The sequence below is a fragment of the Papio anubis genome, chromosome 10 (genome assembly GCF_008728515.1).
Source record: "Papio anubis isolate 15944 chromosome 10, Panubis1.0, whole genome shotgun sequence".
Classification (NCBI taxonomy): domain Eukaryota; kingdom Metazoa; phylum Chordata; class Mammalia; order Primates; family Cercopithecidae; genus Papio; species Papio anubis.
The window spans coordinates 92,839,745-92,855,367 of record NC_044985.1 but is presented as its reverse complement, the minus strand read 5'-3'; the positions used below and the strand labels follow the sequence as shown (position 1 = coordinate 92,855,367).

Here is a 15,623-nt window from a genome sequence, read left to right as displayed (position 1 = left end):
TTGCTGAAGTTGTTTATCAGCTTAAGGAGATTTTGGGCTGAGATAATGGGGTTTTCTAAATATACAATCATGTCATGTGCAAACAGGGACAATTTGACTTCTTCTTTTCCTAACTGAATACCCTTGATTTCTTTCTCTTGCCTGATTGCCCTAGTCAGAACTTCCAACACTATGTTGAATGGAGTGGTGAGAGAGGGCATCCCTGTCTTGTGCCAGTTTTCAAAGGGAATGCTTCCAGTTTTTGCCCATTCAGTATGATATTGGCTGTGGGTTTGTCATAAATAGCTCTTATGATTTTGAGATACGTTCCATCAATACCAAATTTATTGAGAGTTTTTAGCATGAAGGGCTATTGAATTTTGTCAAAGGCCTTTTCTGTATCTATTGAGATAATCATGTGGTTCTTGTCTTTGGTTCTGTTTATATGCTGGATTACGTTTATTGATTTGCGTATGTTGAACCAGCCTTGCATCTCAGGGATGAAGCCCACTTGATCATGGTGGATAAGCTTTTGGATGTGCTGCTGAATTCGGTTTGCCAGTATTTTATTGAGGATTTTTGCATCGATATTCATCAGGGATATTGGTCTAAAATTCTCTTTTTTTGTTGTATCTCTGTCAGGCTTTGGTATCAGGATGATGTTGGCTTTGTAAAATGAGTTAGGGAGGATTCCCTCTTTTTCTATTGATTAGAATAGTTTCAGAAGGAATGGTACCAACTCTTTCTTGTGCCTCTGGTAGAATTCAGGTGTGAATCCGTCTAGTCCTGGCCTTTTTTTGATTGGTAGGCTATTAATTATTGCCTCAATTTCAGAAGCTGCTATTGGTCTATTCAGGGATTCAACTTCTTCCTTGTTTAGTCTTGGGAGAGTGTAAGTGTCCAGGAAATTACCCATTTCTTCTAGGTTTTCTAGTTTTTTTGCATAGAGATGTTTATAGTATTCTCTGATGGTAGTTTGTATTTCTGTGGGGTCAGTGGTGATATCCCTATTTGATTCTTCTCTCTTTTCTTCTTTATTAGTCTTGCTAGTGGTGTATCAATTTTGTTGATCTTTTCAAAAACCCAGCTCCTGGATTCATTGATTTTTTGGAGGGTTTTTCATGTCTCTGTCTCCTTCAGTTCTGCTCTGATCTTAGTTATTTCTTGCCTTCTGCTAGCTTTTGAATGTGTTTGCTCTTGCTTCTCTAGTTCTTTAAATTTTGATGTAGGGTGTTGATTTTAGATCTTTCCAGCTTTCTCTTGTGGGCATTTAGTGCTATAAATTTCCCTCTACACACTTCTTTAAATTTGTCCCAGAGATTCTGGTATGTTGTATCTTTGTTCTCATTGGTTTCAAAGAACATCTTTATTTCTGCCTTCATTTCGTTATGTACCCAGTAGTCATTCAGGAGGAGGTTGTTCAGTTTCCATGTAGTTGAGTGGTTTGGATTGAGTTTCTTAGTCCTGAGTTCTAGTTTGATTGCACCATGGTCTGAGAGACAGTTTGTTTTAATTTCTATTCTTTTACATTTGCTGGGGAGTGCTTTACTTCCAACTATGTGGTCAATTTTGGAATAAGTGCGATGTGGTGCTGAGAAGAATGTATATTCTGTTGATTTGGGATGGAGAGGTCTGTAGATGTCTATTAGGTCTGCTTGGTGCAGAGTTGAGTTCAGTTCCTGGATATTCTTGTTAACTTTCTGTCTCATTGATCTGTCTAATGCTGACAGTGGGATGTTAAAGTCTCCCATTATTATTGTATGGGAGTCTAAGTCTCTTTGTAAGTCTCTAAGGACTTGCTTTATGAATCTGCGTGCTCCTATATTGGGTGCATATATATTTAGGATAGTTAGCTCTTCCTGATAAATTGATCCCTTTACAATTACATAATGGCCTTCTTTGTCTCTTTTGATCTTTGGTATTTTAAAGTCTGTTTTATCAGAGACTAGGGTTGCAACCCCTGATTTTTTATGTTTTCCATTTGCTTGGTAGATCTTCCTCCATCCCTTTATTTTGAGCCTATGTGTGTCTCTGCATGTGAGATGGGTCTCCTGAATACAGCAAACTGGTGGGTCTTGACTCTTTATCCAATTTGCCAGTCTGTGTCTTTTAAGTGGACTATTTAGTCCATTTACATTTAAGGTTAATATTGTTATATGTGAACTTGATCCTGTCATTATGATATTAGCTGGTTATTTTGTCCGCTAGTTGATGCAGTTTCTTTCTAGCATCGATAGACTTTACATTTTGACATGTTTTTGCAATGGCTGGTACCTGTTGTTCCTTTCCATGTTTGGTGCTTCCTTCAGGATCTCTTATAGGGCAGGCCTGGTGGTAACAAAATCTCTAAGCATTTGCTTGTCTGTAAAGGATTTTATTTCTCCTTCACTTATGAAGCTTAGTTTGACTGGATATGAAATTCTGGGTTGAAAATTCTTTTCTTTAAGAATGTTGAATATTGGGCCGCACTCTCTTCTGGCTTGGAGAGTTTCTGCCGAGAGATCTGCTGTTAGTTTGATGGGCTTCCCTTTGTGGGTAACCCAACCTTTCTCTCTGGCTGCCCTTAACAGTTTTTCCTTCATTTCAACTTTGGTGAATCTGACAATTATGTGCCTTGGAGTTGCTCTTCTTGAGGAGTATCTTTGTGGCGTTCTCTGTATTTCCTGAATTTGAATGTTGGCCTGCCCTACTAGGTTGGGGAAGTTCTCCTGGATGATATCCTGAAGAGTGTTTCCAACGTGGTTCCATTTTCCTCATCACTTTCAGGCACACCAATCAGACATAGATTTGGTCTTTTCACATAGTCCCATATTTCTTGGAGGCTTTGTTCATTTCTTTTTACTCTTTTTTCTCTACACTTCTCTTCTCACTTCATTTCATTTATTTGATCTTCAATCACTGATACTCTTTCTTCCAGTTGATTGAGTCAGTTACTGAAGCTTGTGCATTTGTCATGTGGTTCCCGTGTTATGGTTTCCATCTCTGTCAGTTCTTTTAAGGTCTTCTCTGCATTGATTATTCTAGTTATCCATTCATCCATTCTTTTTTCAAGGTTTTTAGTTTCTTTGCACTGGTTACGTAGTTCCTCCTTTAGCTCTGAAAAGTTTGATCGCTGAAGCCTTCTTCTCTCAACTCGTCAAAGTCATTCTTTGTCTAGCTTTGTTCCGTTGCTGGCGATGAGCTGCATTCCTTTGGCGGGGGAGATGCGCTCGATTTTTTAAATTTCCAGCTTCTCTGCCCTGCTTTTCCCCCATCTTTGTGGTTTTATCTGCCTTTGGTCTTTGATGATGGTGACGTACTGATGGGGTTTTGGTGTGGGTGTCCTTTCGGTTTGTTAGTTTTCCTTCTAACAGTCAGGACCCTCATCTGTAGGTCTGGAGTTTGCTTGAGTTCCACTCCAGACCCTGTTTGCCTGGGTATCAGCAGCAGAGGCTGCAGAAGATAGAATATTGCTGAACAACGAGTGTTGCTGTCTGATTCTTGCTCTGGAAGCTTCGTCTCAGGGGTGTACCCTGCCGTGTGAGGTGTGAGGTGTCGGTCCGCACCTCAGTTGAAAATGCAGAAGTCGTCCGTCTTCTATGTCGCTCATACTGGGAGCCGGAGGCTGGAGCTGTTCCTATTCGGCCATCTTGGGCGTGCCCTTAATTCCTTCTTCTTAACCCAGTTTTATATTTTATTTACCAAGCCTTCCTTTCCAATTTGTAAGACATCAGAAGCTTCTCACAATGATACAATATTCTGATAAAATGATTGCTCAAACATGGAAAAATTTAACATGCATTTCATAATCCCCCAAAACTTTATGTACTGAGTCAATGTGTATAGAGATATTTACTGATCATTCAAATATTGAGGGTGCACAAATGGGAAGAAGGATAAATTGCATTCCAGTGAGATTTTTTTAAAAAAAAGCTCAATGACAGGGTGATCTTATCAGTTCAATTTCTGATAAAGAGAGTCAGCTCCCTGGCAAAGAGATATTTGTGTATGAAAGATAACTGTATGTAGTGTGCTAACACAATCTAAAGTGACGGCTTATGGTCTCTAAAAATTATAATTTTTCAAGCTTCTGCATATGCTTGACATTTCAGACCCTAGTGCCTTTTATTTTTAGAAAATATCTCCAAAAAAAAATAAGCAAAATTTAGCAAAGAGTCAATTTAATGATCTCTCAGAGGGCAATTGAGTATTTGGTGTTGCTACAACCGCAGCTGGAAGTCAGCTCATACCATCTGCTGCAATTAATTTACAATTAAAATCCTGTAGCTGACCTTAATTCATAAGTTTCTAGATTCTTATATACTAATATAAAGGGGGAAAAGGCTGCACAGATTGAAGCAGTTATATGGGCAAGGTTGAGAGGAAATGTGACTTGAGCTTTGCTCTGTAAAAGGAAGAGTCACCAGATCTAAGTATGCCTTTCTGCTGGGAGTCTTTGGACTTTTCATGGCGCATACCTTTCTCTTTTTATGTAAGTTAGATATTTTCTCCCCGCTGCCAGCTTTGTTCAATGTGGCATCTATCACTTTCCTACTACATCACATTATTCCTGGGTATTTGACTGACGCTGACAAAGACATTCTTTATTGGCCTAAAAAAATAAACAAACATGATAGTAAAATTGCAGCAAGAAAAAAACAAATAATTACAAAGACACAGTTTATTCTTTACTGTTTAGATCCTCAAATTAGTCTTCTTGAAAAAGGGTTTCTATATGCCTTTGTGCTGCTATCACAAACTATCACAGACTAGGTAATTTATATTATAAAGAACAAAATTTTATTTCCCACCATTCTAGAGGCTGAGAAGCCCAACATCAACATGCCAGCATCTAGTGAAATCCTCCTTGATGTATTCTCACATAGTGGCAGGCAGAAGGGGAAGAGATTACCAACTCCCTGAGCCAAGCCCTTTTATAATGGCACCTAATCACATTCAGAAGAGGGGCACCCTCATGGTCTATCACGTCTTAAGGGACAAACCTCTTAATATTATCATGTTGGCAACACCTGGATTTTGGAGGAAACATGTTCAAACTGTAGCATTATGTCTTTAAAAGAATTTTTTAAAACATGAAAAGTATTTTTAATTTGTTTTTAAATAAATTTTTTTTCCCAGGGGAACAAGTTATCCATAATCAGTATCTGTTGAACTATTAGCATTGACTAATGCTTTGCATTTATTCTAATGGCTGTTTTTTTTTTTAATTTCCCTCCCCAATGTTATGCTATTTTAGGAAGAAAATATAGCTTTCTGACAAACAAAAAAAGCCCACCAATTTTTATGCCATTAAAATAATTCAAATGCTGAAATATTTCCAAAACTTATTTGTTCATAACATGTAAGGAACTCTAATATGTGAAAATGGGGATTTGATCTTTTTTTTTAAAAAAAAAATAGGCTACGAAAACATGGAGTCATTTATTTGAAAGTCTTCTCAGTAGCACATTATATAGAGGAACAATATGGATAATAAAAAATTAGAAAGAAGATATAGCAGAACACATAAGAAATATAACATTGCCTAAGCTAAAGCAAAATTATACAAGAGGAAAGTATTATTTTTGTCCTTCAAGGAGTTACCCTAAAAAAACTAGGTTCAATAAAACAAGTTTTCCTGTTTTATTCTTAACTTTTCATTCCCCAAAATCTCAATCCATTTTCATATTCTTAGACTCATTAGTTAGATTAAAATTGTGGTTACTCAACAAACCACAACTTTTCAGCCATGACTTACCAATGCCCTGCCAAATAAATAAATAAATAAATACTTATTGGTAAATATCAATAGGTATTGTCTTACCTACTGGTAAAATCAAATCCCACATTACAAAGTCTTTTGGTGAGGATTCTTGATTGCAATCCTTGATTGCAGATATGCAAGTGGACAGTAATATCTAGTGTTAATGGTACCTACTCTATAATGCAAATAAATTTGATTAAAATTCTATCCCATATATAGTTGGAAAACTGAAATTCTGATATCTAAATATCTCCCAGAATTTGCTTACAATCTTAAATTTTTCCTGGTTTCATCATCCAATGCCTCATAAATTAATTCCGTATAGTATTTTGTGTTTGCATTTTTTTACCATCACTATCAAAAATAAAAAAAAATAAATATTCATTGCATAAGGTTTGTATGCATGTGTATATGCATGGAACAGATTTTACAGAAGACCTATGGAGGTAAAAGATTTTGAATCCTTGTGTGATTCTGCTTCAGAAACAACATGCCTGAGTAATTGTGTGAGTAGTTGCTGTTTCCTGAATGGTTCTAGAATCTAAAACATGTTTTCAATTGATGAATTATGAAATGTGATATCCTCTGTGGAGTTGTGATGAAGAATTGAAGATGTCGTAAACCAGAAGATAAAGCAATATTTTTCCTCTGACTGTTCTCTTTAACATGATCATCTTGTATTTGCTTCTCTCATTTATAAGGATTCTATTATGTCTTTAGAATTAGGCTGTGGCTCTTTACAATGAATTTTTAAGTTTGGTGAGAAGAATGTTCAGTCCAAAGTCATAAGGAAATAATTATGGGCAATCAAATCAGTCAAAAACTGTCGGCTGGGGGTTTGGGTTATAGACTATGAGAAAATATTGATTTTACAAGCATCAAAGACCATATATCTATTCCAACCGAGTTACAGCTCTTGTATGACAGTGAGTCTGTAGATTTAGGAGGAAGCACAGCTTAGTGCCTGTAGCCTGGAATTAAATTATGTAGGTCTTAATTAGCTATGAAATTGGAATATTGCAGTTGCAAAATGAAGTAAATAGTAGTTCATATATCATCATGTGAAGATTAAAGGAAATAATGCATGGAAGTATTAAGAACAGATACATGGTAAGTGCCAGTAAACTATAGCAATTTTTACTTTTAAATATTTTAATATGATTCAGGGAATGAAGACAAACCTACAAAATTAACATATATTTGGTTTATTCTACTGAGTATAATTATATTTACAAACGAAGAATTATAAAATGTGGTTCCTAAACTTACTTCCAAAACTTACAAGGTGCATGGCCTTAGGTATGTAATTTACACCCCCACACCCACACCAACATCAGTTTATTTACCTGTATATTACAAGATATTATGTCTACCGATCCGAAGTCTAAAATTATATAAATTCATTTTGTACTCAGAATTCTTCTAAATACAGTCCCTGAGGTTATTTATAGTCTGTATTTGACACATTTAAATATAAATTTATATGTTCATACTTTTTTTTTTCTGTGAAAAACAGCATATTTAATCACACAGTGCTGGAGTTATATATATAAAATATGTATCACGTTACCTTCCTAAAACACAAAAATACCTGAATATGAACAAAATGACCTCAAGATTTTGGGATAAGGTAGTGTAGACCTCTGATATGATATAGAAAAGATAATGATTTAGTTTGCCCAAGAAAGTCCCAGTTTACACCTGTTGCCTTAGTGTATTAGCATATTAGCATCCTATTTATACTTAAAAGTATCTAGTTTGAATAATAAAGTATATGGTCACCCTTCAAGAAAGAAATACAGTTCATCGTTCATACTTTCAAAAATATTGCCAAATAAATGAAGAGAAAAAAACAAAATGTTATGCGACTCATTTGGAATAATGGTTCTCAATGAAGAAGGTACTCTCCCAGGAGGTATTTCTGGAAATTTGTGGGTGTGCTGTGAATTATCACAATAAGAAGACACACTGGCTCTTAGTAAGCAGGAGTCAGTGTGATATTAGACCCAGTGCAATTTATAGGGCTGTCCCACACTAATAAGATTTGTCCCTGTTCCTTAGAACTTTCAAGTGCTCAGCAGGATAAAATCCACTACAAATACAAAACGGCTACACTTTGGTAAAAAGGTAAAATTTCAAAGCTATCTTTACATGAAAACCAACTATGAACATAAAAAGCAAATCGGGAAAGATTATAGCTGAGGAAAGGTTAGATATTCTCTTCCAATTACTAAATTAAATACGCATGCTGCACATATTGTATACCCAGGATATGTCTGTAGCAAGATATCTGTAAGTGTAATTAAACTGGCCAGTGAAATTTTCATACTGATTTAATAATTTTCACTTGCACTAGTATTATATTAGTTATGATTGGTGACTTGAAAGAGTTAACCTATATGTAGTAGCACTGACATGAAAAGTCTCCCAGAAAATAGATCCCCAATCCTGGCAATTCTGGAAAGTTTGTAAAACATGTCACGCTTCTTCATTGTCTCCACTTGGAAAACCTGTCATTTGTTTCAGCAAGTTATCCTTTCTATAATGAAGGTAATGTTTCTTTGTTTCTTATATTCAAATAAGTCTATTCTATAGTAATTTTCCTAACATTAGTTTTTATTCTAGTATCCTCCTGTACTTATTCTCTTTGTCTTTACTTCTTATGTGGAATGATTCTCATGTTCATAATTCCCTTAATTAATTGCTTGCACATTAATTATTTTGATGCAATTGACTATTTCATCTATTTCATTCATGATATAAAAGGAAATAATTCATAATAAAATTACATACTTTTTTAATTTAAATGATTGAACATGTTGATCTTATATGTATGTATATTACATACCGTTTTTATTTAAATGACTAAGCATGTTGAACAAAGCAAAGTCTGGATGAAACCTTTGAGTTAATGAAAGTTTTCAGGTGCAGTGGCTCACGCCTGTAATCCCAGCACTTTGGGAGGCTGAGGCAGGTGGATCACCTGAGGTCAGGAGTTCGAGACCAGCCTGGCCAACATGGTGAAACCCTGTGTCTACTAAAAACACAAAAATTTGCTGGGCATGGTTGCACACGCCTGTAATCCCAGCTACTCAGGAGGCTGAGGCAGGAGAGTCTCTTGAACCCAGGAAGCGAAAGTTTCAGTGAGCCAAGATTGCTCCATAACCTACTCCAGCCTTGGTGACAAGAGCAAAACTCCTTCTAAAAACAAACAAACAAACAGGAAAGTGAGATACAATCAACACTGTTATTTACTGAGGCTTGTGCTGCCTCTCTCCCCATATCAAAGCCAGAAGCTTTTGTTGTGTAAGACCCATTCAGTCTCTCAGCCGGAAAAGAAAGCTGAGTCAAAACCTCAAATTAGATTTGAGATCTGCCAGGTGGACTCAACCCTCCCATCAACAAACTCCCTCTTTAACCCTATTTCTTCTTTTTCGTTGGTACATCTAAGTGCACCTCTAACAAAGTAGCAATTAGGCATATTCCCCTTCACAACCACTCACACAGAGATATTCCCATTTTTGCAGAATAGCTTTAAAGAACAAAAACTTAGAATATCAAAGAAATATTTCTGTACTTGTAAAGTAGATTGTCATAATGAGAATATTTTGTCAGTGTGTTTTCTTGTCTATTTTGTGTGGTGGCGTGCAATACTCATTCTCTAATTCAAATCACAAGAGAAAACAACATGTTTACATGAACACAGTTTCTTCATCATTTAATTTCAGGGTTTTTTTTAGCATAATAAAATCTGCTATTACCAAATATAATTATCTACCATACCCACCAGAGTTGGCATTATAAAATTTGGCCAGTTTCCATAAATTGAATTCATTCTCAATGTTTGAAAACGCTACAGATAATGACCAAAAGAATATATAAGTATATAAAGGCTTTTTCCACACAAAAGCATTTCTGAGTTATAGAAGAATCACTGGAAAAATGTTTTAACATCCCAATAGGATCCCTTTGACTGAGGCTAAACTCACATTAGTTTTTAACTATTTTATTAAAAAAGAATGAATCCTGAAATTTAAATTGAAGTTTCATAACTATTGATACGTGTTACATGTTCTAAAATTTGGCATGTCTATTCATGTCTGGCCATGAGAATAGTGAAAAACCCACCAAAACAGAAATCAAGATGATCTCTTACTTTCGGAGGTTTGTACCATGATCGTTGTAAAAGTCAGGGTGCGTCCATGACAGTCTAGGACCAATTTGTGCCTCCACAGGTGTGTGTTACTGCAACAATTTAGTTTTCTTCTCCACATATTTTGGTTTACAATGAATGTGAAATTTTACCTGACTAAACTATGGTAACTGAGGAGCCATTTAAAAAACTTACTGAAAAGATAAGATAACTAAAAATTAAGATAATTTTTTTCCTGAATGAAAAAATTCAGGAAAATCAACAAACTGTTAAACCAATAACTTTTTTCCTCACTTTCTGCCCCATACCAGGAACTGTTAGTTTATAACTAAAAAGCTTGCTGGTGATTGCTTTTATGTAAGTCAAATACTAAATTGTGATGAGGGTCTTGAAAGCTTCTGCATAGCCACTTATGCAACTGATAATCAAGGTTGTAATCCAAAGCTTCAAATCCAAGAAAATGCCAATGAAATTGTTTAAGACCTAACAGCCTGGATTACCACCTGCAGCACCACCATCTGTGATAATTTCACCCAGAGTGATGAACTAGATCTGGGTGAAATTAACGGTTAAAACGTGTAGGCTTTGACCCTAATATTGACCAAGAGGAGACAGACTGAAAGATTATATTTCCATGAGCTGTCTTAAATATTCCTGTTCTCCTAAGGTTTTCTCAGGTTCCATTCACCTCTCATGAAAGATTTCACTTTTTTGAGCAGTAAACACCCATGCATTTCTCAAGGAAATCTGCAGGGTCTGTTTCTGCTGGTTCACAACCAATAACATGTTTTGATAAAAACTTGACTGCCAAAGTGCTAGAAACTTTGTTGTGGTTTGGTATTTCTGTTTTTCTTTAGAGTGGCCCCAACCCCCACTCCCTGTTAAAACTTTCTGTGCTTAATTAATTCAAAGTAGTATCTTTGGAGGCTGTCTTACTTGCTAAGTAAATAAAGAAGAAAATAAGAAAAACCTTTTAATCCTTCAGTTTCCTTGTTTATTTCACCACCTTCAAGTCCCATGGGGGCAATAGGGGTAATGCAATGGTCTGAATATTTGTGTCCCTACACAATTTATATATGAAATCCTACCCTCAAGGTGATGGTATTAAAATGTGGGGCATTTAGGGAGGTGAGGTTGGGTCATGAGGACAAAATCCTCATGAATGGAATTTGTGCCCTTATAAAATAGACTCAGGGAAGCTTGTTTGTCCCTTCCACCACGTGAGAACACCGCTATAAGGCACCACCTAAGAACCAGGAAACAGGCCCAGATATCAAATCTACTGGCACCTTGATCTTGGACTCTCCAGCTTTTGAATTATGATAAATAAATTTCTGTTGTTTATAAGCTACCCAAGTTATATTTTTATAGCATCCTGAACTGACTAAGGAAAGTAGAGTTCTAGTATGGATAAAATTTTACAAATGAATGCTGCAATCCTAAAGTTATTGCACTATAAGCACAATTTATAAATTACAAAGCAATTCACTGATGAATTTAGAACAGAGATGGATTAGAAAAATTCTATTAATACTTCATGAAGTATTATTTGAACTCAGAGTACCAAGAATGTCTATTAAATTATTTTACTATTATTTTGTTACTTAGTGGTAGCAGATGATTTAAAGAAAGAACAGTGGTAGTAGAAGTTTTAGTTTTTCAGTTTGTATTTTGAAACACAAACTTCAGACACAGTATTTTTCAATGATAAAAAGAAGAAAATTAAAGTAGCATCTTTGTACTACCTACCTAGAGCCAGACCGTGTGTTTTTGTATTTTTCATTCTGCATTCTACAGATGAGAAAAGTGAGGCTCAAATTTCTGTTTAAGTTTAAAGACATGTGCTTCCAAAGCCCTTGAGTTTTTCACTACAGCTTGATTAGACAAATAACCAAATAATTTTACCACAGTAGTAATTTCAGCCATTCAATGACAGACACTCAGGACTATTAGAAGCAGGAGGATGGGGGAGTGAATGGATTGAAAAACTGTCTATTGGGTACTATGCTTACTCTTTTGGTGACAGGATCATTCATACACCAAACCTCAGTGACATGCAATTTACCCATGTAACAAACCTGCACACATATCCGCTGATTCTAAAATAAAAGTTGAAAAAAATATAATTGCAGCCATGAATTACTGAGTAAATAGGGCAATCATTTTTAGGAAAGGAAAACATATCCATTACTATTGAACTGTTAGTTTGCCACAGGGATTATACTGGGCAGCTTCGCATATAATAACTCAATATTACTGTTATACAAATAAGAAAACTAAGATGTGGAGAACTAAATATATGCCTGATATCACACAGCAGGGATTCAAACCTAGTTCTTTATAACTCCAAAAGCAATTCTGCACTTCCTACATCGTGCGAAAGCTCCAACAGCTTGAGTTAAAACAAGTATAATTTGTTTTAACTATGGTTAGCCACTGTTATTGGAGCTAACCCATTGGCAACTTGGAAAAAGTATACATTATTTTATGCAAAAATCACAAAATATCTAACATGTAACTAATGATATGGATAAAGGACAGGAAAATGCATAGATTCAGTAATTCCTAGTGTCCATCTCTCCCTCACTAGTAAGCTTGCTGAGAGAGTGTGGAGTCTAAGAATATAGAGAAAAGTGCTGAAGAAATTGGTCTACAGACTTTATTTCTGCAAATAAATAATTTTAAAAACTATTACTTCTATAGAAAATCCATTCTTCTTTCTAGTTTATCTTTCTTATTTAATATTGAAATCAGATCAATTTTTAGTATGAAGGTCATATGTGCCTTACGTTGCCCTGTCTTCATTAGTTCTACTGTGTAAATGACATATGAATGAGAGTGCCTTTAAACCTCAGATGTGTACTTGAAGTGGTGATCTTGTTTGTTTTTTTAATCACAAGCTCTAAAAATTGTGTAAACACTTTCCTATAGTTTCCAATTGTACTAAAGTGTAGAGCCTCGATTGTGTTAAAATTACCTTCCAGTTCACTTGATTTCAGTTTGTGTATTGACCGTCATGGCTAGTGGTTGGAGATGCTTAGATAAAAAAGCATTGCCTTTCCAGCTGTCTTTCGAGAGGCTGGTGAGTAAAGGATGGTTGCCATATGACGTGATAAGAAATGAGATAGGAAGGTGTAGAGGAAAGGAGGAAAGCACAGAAAACTGGAACCTACTAACACTTTCCAGGACGAAACTTGAACAGATGACCCAGAATCCAGAGTGATGGATTTTCTCATGGTCAGCACCTTAAACAGCCATTACCTCTAGTAAAGTTAGATGCACAGATTGATTGAGTTTACTTACATAAATTTATCTATCATTTCCATGATTTTTCCTTTTTTGGATAGTAAAGAAGAGAAGGAAGACTGTTTTCATTGGTTTGTATGATGATGACTCATGAATAGCTGACATCACATTATGAATGAACAGTACTGGCATATTTGCATGACAACCTGTGTGTTTATGTGCAGTGCATATTGATTTAAAATTAGTCTACATTTGTGGCTTTGTAGTGCTGCTGTTGTGGTCTTTTTGCTCCTTAGCTCAGCTAGGTCCAAGTTATTGTCACCCAACCAGGAAGAATTAGGCAGGTGTACATGGGAGAGTGAGTGGTGTAGAATTTATTAAGGAAAAGGGAAGCTCTCAACAAAGAGGGGAAGCAGGGTTAGGGGGTGTTTCCCCTACCCAAAGGTGGGAAAGTCCACCATGTGGCTGGGTCCAAGGCCCTTTATAGATTCAGAATGTGAATTGAGTGCTGATTGGTTTGTGAGTATGCACAAAAGGTTAAAGCAAAGACACCACACAAAGCCGGGCATGACCGTGTAGAAAAACCATTTTTCTACACTGTCATGTAGGTATTTGTGAAATAGGTGAAGGGTGGGGACAAATCAGAGAAAAGCACACCAAACAGGAAGACAAGTTCTCAATCTGATCCGAGGATTTAACTTCTGGCTTGGCTTTCAGGTTTTAAACTGTCTTTGGGTTGGAGGTTGGGTTTCACCGGGGACCTGCTCCTATCTGCCTAGGCATTTGGCTGCCTCCTGCCACTCTCACTTTTCCCCCTCTGAAGAGATACATCTAACTGCCATTAGAGTAGGGACAAAAACATATCTTAACTGTTTCCTACAGACGGGAGGCACTGTTTTGGGAAAACAGCAGTCGATCTCTCTCAGAGGCCTATCTAAGAGTCCTCAGTAAAAAAGAGCCATTGTTTGAGGCTCTGGTTGCATGACTGTTTGGAGTTTGATGGTCTAAAGGTGAGAAAAGACAAACCAGGTTATTAGAAGACATTTATCAAAAGGAAACAAGGGGGCAAGCCAAGCATAGGGCTTGACTTTGGTTAACTCCCTTGGTCTTATTTCCCCAAACAAAGAAACCTCTGGGTTGTGAGCACCTTACCTGGAAGGATTGTCAGAATAATTGGCCAGAACAAGAATATTGATCCAGATTTTTACATTACCCATCCCTTTTGTTTCTTCTGAACTGCAGCCGGAGATCACTGGTTGGTTCACAGAAATAAGCAAGGTTAGTTTAAAATGTAGGCAAAAACTTAAAAACAAGTAATGAAACTAGAATTTAATTACAAGTATATAAGTTTTGAAACATAATTTTTCTCCCTCCAGTGCTCATTTTTATTAAAAAAAAAAAAAAACCCTCAAATACCTATGAGTTGGGTAAATTATTCTCATCTTGCAGTCCCAAGATAGCATGGGGCTGCTGGGCCTATTAGAAAGTGACATTCCTTACTCATCACAGGTGAGGAACCCTGTACAGGGACTGTGTTGATAAGATATGAAGCCAGTTTTCCCAAAGGGTTTTTATTGGCTCTGCAAGTCAAGCTTGATTCCTTAAAGGGAAGCACACTCTTATAGTCAAAGTCTTGGTAAAACAACCAGTTTCTTCAATTGTGTCCTGTTGTGAAAGAAAATAGATTTTTATTGCACTGATGCAAATAACTACATTGCCATAAGTTAAGAATACTCACAAATATTTTCCAAATTCTGGAGAAATCAGGCAGAGAGAAACAAATATGCTCCAAATTTTATTCACAGGATTAAACCTTACTCAATTGTTAAAAGCTATAGATAGCTCAAAAATGTTTCCTTGGCTCTGAGAAACAAAACAAAGATCAGCAGTGTTTTAAGCAAAAAGTTAAAAAAGATTACTTCAATATTTTGTTAGTTTAGTCCACTCAGTTAACTCTTATTCTGCTTGATATTCATAAGCATTTCAGCTCTCCAAGAGTACTGTACATTTTTCCTTTGTTCCAGTGTCACAATCTCCAAAGATATCAGAAACCTGTGTTTAAGAGCACCTGTCAAAGTTCTATAGCTCATTATAAACCAACTTTTGAAAAGAATCAAAGCAAGACAACAATTGTCTATGAATGACAAAATAATCAGGGTAATTATAGTCAAAAACATGATTAACAAAGAAGACTTTTACCCTTTTGCTGGTATGTCCAGCTTCTGGGTTCCCTTCCCCCAAGCTCAGTTTTAAGCCAAGCAGTTTAAGGTGTGGAGAAAGTAACTTTTCCCAATTTGGAGGATGCATCAAAGGAGAGGGTCCTGTGGTATGGAGACACAATTACCCATCTGCAAAGAGATGACAGAGGAGGAGAAGGATAAAGAAGGCTTTTGTTTGTTTTTTTAAAAGAAGTCTCAGTGATTCAGGAGGCATTCGAGACAGAAGTACACACTGAAGATGATTGGTTACCCATCTAGAAAGAGGGGAACAAGGCATCCCTAG

General features: G+C 36.2%; 1 pseudogene; it reads left to right on the top strand.

Annotated features, from left to right (window-relative positions):
- LOC110740934 overlaps nt 1–15,623 on the top strand; it is a 109,867-nt pseudogene that overhangs the window by 67,625 nt on the left and 26,619 nt on the right.